This window comes from Corvus kubaryi, unplaced genomic scaffold (assembly GCF_017639235.1).
Source record: "Corvus kubaryi isolate FWS band 111438036 unplaced genomic scaffold, C.kubaryi_AGA036_p1.0 split3-73, whole genome shotgun sequence".
Lineage (NCBI taxonomy): Eukaryota > Metazoa > Chordata > Aves > Passeriformes > Corvidae > Corvus > Corvus kubaryi.
The window spans coordinates 4,825,801-4,831,800 of NW_024582091.1; positions in this window are offsets into that span (position 1 = coordinate 4,825,801).

The following is a 6,000-nucleotide window of genomic DNA, read 5'->3' on the forward strand; positions in this document are numbered from 1 at the left end:
GCTATGAATAAATATGTGTATTTCTGAAATTTTTACTAAGAAGTTTTCTACATGACTTGTTTTGCAATAATTGTATTTGTTTCAATGGTTCTCTTAAACTAGAATGTTTGATTTTGGTTTAAGAAATCTACCATGGCAACAAAACAACAATTCTAAATTTGTTGCTTTTTAAGGTAACATTACTTAACAACTGTAGAATTAATTCCACTCTGTTTATTTTTTTTTCTCACAATTTACTGCTGAGATGGAAAAATGAGCTGACAAATGCTACGCATCTGTGTGTCTGCTTCTCCTGAAGTGCTGTAGGGAGGAAGAAGGCTGTTGGTGATTCCCATGGAATTAAGCAGGATGATGGGGGCTACTGGACCAACCACCCAGCAAGGAGGGTAGAAGATATAAAATTAATCCCCAAATCTCTGTCAGTAGCTCCCAATGTTTTAAGGAGGATTTTGTTCCTCATTGTTGTTCCTCATTTTCATTTTGCCCCTTCAGAGTGAGCTATTTCTATGAATTTTTAGACTTGAAAATATTTTGAGAAACTTTTCAAAAGCAGCTTAACCACTGCATTAAGTCATTCTGGAAATTCCAGCCCAACCTGTTCAAAAAGGAGCACTTACTTTCAAAGAAGACAGCATGTACAAAAGGGTAAATATAAACAACAGCCAAATGTGATGGACTGGAATGACTTTCTAAGTATCATCTTGAGATGGTCCCATCTCTTGTCTGTTGTTCTGTGGTTTGGGATATTTTACAACAGCTGACTGTTGTATGGCAGCCCAGCATGATTCTGGCTCTGTTGGAGCTTTGTAAGTTGCACTTCTGTGCAGCAACACAGTGTGTTGTGTCCCATTCTCACTCCTGCCTGCAACCCCCACGTTGGGTATGTCCCTGGCATGTCATACAGGAGTCACAAAGGTGTCATGCAGTCTGGGTAGAGGGAAACCTGTTTCCCCCTTCCTACATGAAGCCTGAAACTGCTGCTGCACATGGAGCTCTTGCTGTTCTTCTCACGTGGCAATCATTTTTCCTTGAGAGAGTATCCTCAAGGGACGCACAGTATTTATTTATTGTAACCTTTGGTTTTAATGTGCAAGCTGCACTGTGGGTTTTATAACTCTCTTTGATCATCTGCAGGCTATGTCGACATAAGCCATCTCTGTGGGTACAAGTTTGCTCTGGGATCTTTTTTTAACAGATTCAGTGTTTCCTGTTTTAGTTTAGCATTATTCCGCTTGTGACATGTGAATTGCTGTTGCTCCACAGAACATCACAGGTGTTCTACAAAATTATTTCAGACTCTCCTTCATTCCCACCCCAGAAAAGATCCTACAAAAAGCCCTCCTGTGTAGTCAGGTACAAAGCGAAGCAGCATGAGTGAAATCAAATAATAAATGAGGACTTAAAGTTTACGCTGCTGTTCTGTGTTGAAAAGAATAATTTTGTGCTGGAACTTTATGAATTAGTCCTTCCTTTTTCTCTGCAAATAGTACAGTCCTTTAACAAAATAACTTATTTGACGTGCCAGTTAAACAAAATTATTTTGCATTTAGTTTTAGATAGTTTGAAAGTCTTTTTGCACTTCACTGATATTCCAGCCACAACATAGTCCCAAGTTGGGCATTTAAAATTCTAAGCAGTGTTTTTTTCAAAAGTTTAGCTTGATAATACCAAATAGGCTAATAATGAGATTTTTCACAAGTTTGTGAGGTAATGGATGAAACCTTCAGAAAATTCCTTTAATTTTATCTCTAATGTTTTTGTAATAACCAGTTATGATACAGCAGCTGTATTAAAGTTTGTCTTCTGAAATAGAAGGGAAACATTGCTCCTTTCCAGGTCAATGTTAAGAACATCCTGTGGAAAGATGTCTTAGAATAACTTTTAGGGGATGTGAAGGGTAGGTGTTGTGCACTTATCCCGAAGGATACTTTTGCTTTCAGCTAGTGTCTTATGAATGCATCCTCAGAGAAAACTTGTAGTTAGCCCCAGATGCAGTTCCAGTGGATGAGCAAGCTCTCTTAAACCTGGTTTTAATAGAGCCTTGGGATCCTTCCTTCACCCTGTGGCCTCAGAGCAGGGCATGTCAGGGTGCTCACTCTCACGAGATCAAGACCATCAGCAGCTGAGAACATATTTCTCTATGAAACAAAGCAGTGTGTACGTGTTGCCTGAAAGCAGTGGATAGTACTGTCCCGGAGGGAGGCTGGTGTGTTAGTCCATGGTATTAGCTGGAGAGCATGTCAGCTGGCCAGGCTTCTGTGCGCAAACCCCAGCCCATTCCTCCCTGCATCCCAGCCTCTCCTATGGCACAGGGTCAGCCTCTCCCTTTGCTCCCTTTATCTGTTTTAATCACATGATGCCTTTGAAGTCACTTCAAAGGTCTCCTTTAAAAATTCATATCCATTAGATGAGGCTTCCTGTTGTTTTAGGCAGGAAAACTGCCTCAAGTAATTGTCCTGTTCATGTCTTGATGCTTCATTCAACAGCTGGCTACATTTCCCTGCATCTCCTTGCCTTGGACTGTGTGGTTAACCCTTCAGAACCTCTTAGAAACAGCATGCAGGAAAGAAGACAAATAGTGAAGACAAGTGTTTTATTATATTTAAACGTGCAACAGTTATGCAAAGTTTGCCAGGCATTGTTTGTGAATATTGCATATTAATCATTATCACAGGATCTGGAGAAAACTGCTTCTCTTCCTACTAGTTTTTGCATCTGAACAAATCCACTGTCCTTCAGAGTGATTTTCCTGACTTTCTGTGATGTGAAATTGGACAGAAGTCCCATGTGTGTTTGTGCCTTACAAATTTCCTGTACCATTGTGTAAGTCAGGATCACCCACACTGAAGTCATTACTCACAGCCATAATCCATAAATATGCTTTTACTGCTGTTAATGTTCTTATTTTGTGTGAAGTTGTAATTATTTAATATTCACAATTAAAATGCTACTCAGTATTCTTAAGGTATAGCTGTCGAATGTGTAGCAGTGAGGTGGTTTTAAAGGAGTAAAGGTGAGATGCCTTAGAGCTATCAGCTGGTGAGTCCTACCAATACTTCAGAGGACTCAGTTGGGCCAACAGAAAAGATTTAGGCCTTAGACATCTGTTTTGTCCCAGGTAATCGGCTACAAATGGCAGACTGAGCATTTCCTTGGTGTTCCTTCTACTCTCAGCAGTATCAGCTTCTACTTCAATTTGGTCACCTTCCAGTATGGATGTCTGGGGAGGGAGCAGAGACCAGAGCACCACTGATCTAGCTTTTATTTCATGTTTCCCTCTGAATTACAGCTAACCTAGATACCCTCTTGCTGTTCTCTCAGTCATGAATATCTCAACCCTAGAGAAAATATGGCTCATTGTGTGCTGGGAGTCTTCATTTTGTCACATCTGTCTGGGAAATTTTGTGTACTCTGTAATAACATCTTCATGTTTATGAACAAACACTCAATACATGCTTTGATCTTTTTTATAAAGTGCTGAACTGATTTATTTGAATCACAGTACTTCTCTTAGAAACAACTAGCTCAGATCTGAACTGCAAATATCAGTAAAGTCTAATAAATAACTAATCTGTAAGATAAACTCTTAAAGGAATGCAAATTATGTCAAAGTGGATATTGCTCAATTCTTTTCTAAAATTTCTTCTCTGAATCTACCCTGAAATGACCTAGTAGATTTCTATATTCACAACAGAAAGTGGGACCTGGAGGTTTCCACACTGCAAAATGTTTAGCTCTAAGGAGAGGAAGAATCAAGAACATGCCCACAGTAATGACACCAACACAGCTACAGAAAACGTTTGACTGCAGAAAATAAAATTTTACATTTACATTTTTTATTCATCTGCTCTGAACTTTCTTAGGCTCTCCTCAGAGATGTCACACCCAATGGGGACTCTGAGGTCTGTAAGTCAAGCCTCTTGATTATGGGTATGACTATCCACTTAAGCATACTCCCTGTTGACTCACCTGAAAGTGCAGCTTACAAAATGTCCTGAAAGGCTCATATTCATTGGAGCAAAGTGAACAGGCAGAATTTCTCTGGGGTAATTGTCTTGCATGCTGCACACCTGCCTAATAACAAAGAAGTGGAAGTCATTCAGGGATGCATGCATTCAAAACCTTCATCTCCATGGAAATAGATGTAAGATTAGTGCAGAATGAAAAACAGGCCTTCAATTAAGTCATGAGGTATGAAATCTAACCTAAGTTAGCTCTTTGCAATACTTCTCAGGCATGTTTATTACTGAAGATGAAAGAACTGTAATTCATTGGCATATGTGTATCTCTCCCTACCTGCAAGCCTGCTCTGCCAAAGAAGGGAGTTTATTTTCTGATGTCACGGGAAAATACATAGTCCTTCATGAATATTAAAAGTTTTAGTCCCTTACTAAAGGTCTTCTTGAACTTAGCACATGCTGTTTCTTGACTGTGTTCATCTCCAGTTCTACCTCAGGAAGGAATGTGTAAATGCCATCCTTAATTATAATTAAATTGTTCCCAAACTGTATTATTCCCAACTTAGAGAAAGCTGCACTCTAAGTAGCAGTTAGAGTAGCAACCAAATTGGAGACAAGGTTGCCCTGTCTGGTGTGATAGCTCATTCCAGCTCTGCTTGTAAAAAGGAAAGATATAATGCAATACAGCAGCAAGATTCTAAAACAACACAGATAGGCATTGAACAGTTCTTCATTTGATTTATTAACTCAGCCCATAAAACTCAAGCCAAGGTGTGTCATGAGGATAACACAAAGAGATAAGCCATAACATTTCTTGTCTTACTGATTAAAGAATCAAGGTGACTTTTAAAGTGGAATCTCTGAAATGATGAATGCTCTAGTATAATGAAGACTGATTACCATCATACAGAATCACAGAATATTCTGAGCTGGAGAGGACCTACTAGAATCATCAAAATCATATTCCTGGCCCTGCACAGGACACTCCAAGAGTCACAGCATGTGCCTGAGAGCATTGTCCTAATGCTTCTTGAACACTGTCAGGATTGGTGCTGAGACCACTTTCCTGGGGAGCCTGTTCCCATGCCCAAACACTCTCTGGGTGAAGAAGCTTTTTCTAGTATCCAACCTACAGCTCCCCTGACATAAGTTCAGGCCATTCCATTCAGTGTTTGTGCCACTGAAATGACATACAACTTGCTTGTTAAGCCATTTGTCAGTTAATTTAAAAAATGAGCAAGCTAACATGAATAAAAAATCTGAAAATATATATTTTTTTCTTTTAAAAAAATCATCTTGTACAGATACAGAAGTTGTGGGGGTTAAGAAAGGAGGGGTGGGAAGAGATGTTCACCATGTAACAACAGTCCTACTACTCATGTGTGAGCATGTTTTCAGCTTCATATATCTTCTTGACTAGCTCTTATGTTAGTCAGACAACCATCATTATGCCTATGAAGAGCTGATTTTGGGTAGATGCTGGCAGAAAAGCTGATGACTTTGCCTGTGCTTTATCCATGTATTTACAAAGGGAAATAATAGATATGTGATGGGGTGCCAAGTGTCCTCAGCTTTTCACTTTTCAGAGATCTCTGGAGTTGAGACAATCTCTGTACGTACCTATGAATTTGGGCTCAAAAAACCTGTTTGCGGTCAGGAAATATTAAATGTAACATGGCTGAAACCTGGCTTGTATGGATATAGACATATCCTTTATCTCTGTGTGTCTCTTTCTGTTTATGATCTACCTCTGACGCTCCAGATATCACAGTTAAAAGGGATAGCTGAAACCTTTTAGAGCAGACTGAAGTCCTAAGCCCCTTTACTTGTTTTGTTATACTATACTTGTTCCAGATAAGCTCCTTCTTTGCCCATTCTTGAATATTTCCTTTCTTCCAGAAAGATACCTAGATGAATCAAAATGCCCTTTCAATAGAAAATATCTGGAGTTTAATTTAATCACCTCTTGAAACAAGGTCCTTTCTAGAACATAATGTCGCGGGTTCGGTTTGTAACCGGGCAGAAACACCAATTTAGTGTA